Source organism: Ursus americanus, chromosome 20 (genome assembly GCF_024610735.1).
Source record: "Ursus americanus isolate L20-20 chromosome 20, mUrsAme1.1.p, whole genome shotgun sequence".
Taxonomy (NCBI): domain Eukaryota; kingdom Metazoa; phylum Chordata; class Mammalia; order Carnivora; family Ursidae; genus Ursus; species Ursus americanus.
This window is the reverse complement of record NC_142146.1, coordinates 45,119,269-45,120,813: the sequence shown is the minus strand read 5'-3', so window position 1 is coordinate 45,120,813 and position 1,545 is coordinate 45,119,269. Positions and strand designations below refer to the sequence as shown.

General features: G+C 41.5%; 1 pseudogene; it reads left to right on the top strand.

Moving 5' to 3' along the window:
- The first annotated feature begins 386 nt into the window (after window positions 1–386).
- On the top strand, window positions 387–1,225 carry LOC123802712 (protein SET-like; annotated as a pseudogene).
- The last annotated feature ends 320 nt before the right edge of the window (window positions 1,226–1,545 follow it).

Sequence of the window (1,545 nt, the reverse complement as noted above, 5' to 3'; positions counted from 1 at the left end):
CCTGGTAGTTGGCCCTTTTAGCATCTGCCTTTCTTCAAGACAGAATAGTTGGGTGATCTGACTACATGGTAATTCAGAGATTCAGAAGTATATGCAAGTTGACAAACTATCCATTAAAATGTTAAACACGCTTATTTCTGGGTTTCAGCATCTGGGATATTATGTGTCCTTGTTAAAAAAATATATATCTGGGGTGTCTGACTGGCTGAGTCGGAAGAGCATGCAACTATTGACCATGAGTTCAAGCCCCATGGTAGGTATAGAGATGACTTAAAAAAAAAATTTAAAAAAACTTTTAAAAAATTAAAAAAACCCCACATATCTGGAGTAATTAAAGCCTCTTCCAGACATGCGTCTGCCCTTGTTTCACTGACTTTCCTCGCAGCATGGCGCCCAAATGCCAGTCTTCACTCCTCCTCAAAAGAAGAAACTGAAATTGCCTCTTGACCCCGAGCTGGAGGCGACAACCCCTCAGCATTTCCCAAAGGGGGGGAAAGGACAGCAACAAGCAATCGAACATGTTGATGGAGTACAAATGAAACAGCAAGCCAGTGAGGAGAGTTTGAAAGTAGAGCAGAAATACAACAAACTCCACCAAGCGTTTTTTTTCAGAAGAGGTCAGAATTGATCGCCAAAATCCAAAATTTGGGGGTAACAACATTTGTCAACCATCCACACGTGTCTGCTGCTCGGGGAGGAGGATGAAGAGGTGTTGCGTTATTTGACATGAGTTGAAGTGACAGAATGTGAAGATATGAGATATTAAATCAGGTTACAGAACAGATTTTTATTTTGATGAAAACCCTTACTTTGAAAATAAAGTTCTGTCCAAAGAATTTCATCTGAATGAGGGTGGTGATCCATCTTCAAAGTCCACTGAAATCAAATGGAAATCTGGAAAGAATTCGACAAGAAAGTCAAGTCAAACACAGAATAAAGCCAGCAGGAAGAGGCAGCAGGAGGATCCAGAGGGCTTCTTCACCTGGTTTACTGACCACTCTAATCAGGTGCAAATGAGTTAGGAGAGGTCATCAAAGATGATATTTGGCCAAATCCATTACAGTACTACATGGTTCCTAATACGGATGATGAAGGGGAAGGAGAAGAAGAAGAAGATGATGATGATGAAGGATTGGAGGGTATTGATGAAGAAGGAGATGAAGATGAAGACGAAGATGATGATGAGGGGGAAGAAGGAGAGGAGGAAGAAGGAGAAGCTGACTAATGGAACACTGATGGATTCTAACCTTTCTTTTTAAATTTTCTCCAGTCCCTAGGAGAAAGTTGCCCTGTGTTTTGAAGTGTCTTTTCTTTCCCTTTAGACTATGGTTCTCAACTTATTTGGCGAGGGTGGGGGGAATACTTTGAGCAGAATACAGCAGAAAAGAATCTCTACCCATTTCTGTTCCAAATTCATGTTTATTCCTTCCTGTCTCAACAAAAACTTTACGGGATCAACACCACCGTGTTCTGTGGGAAAAAAGAAAAACCTTCTGCTTCCTTAGCTCTGTTGGAAGCTGGAGGGTACTAGGCCCCTGTGTGGTA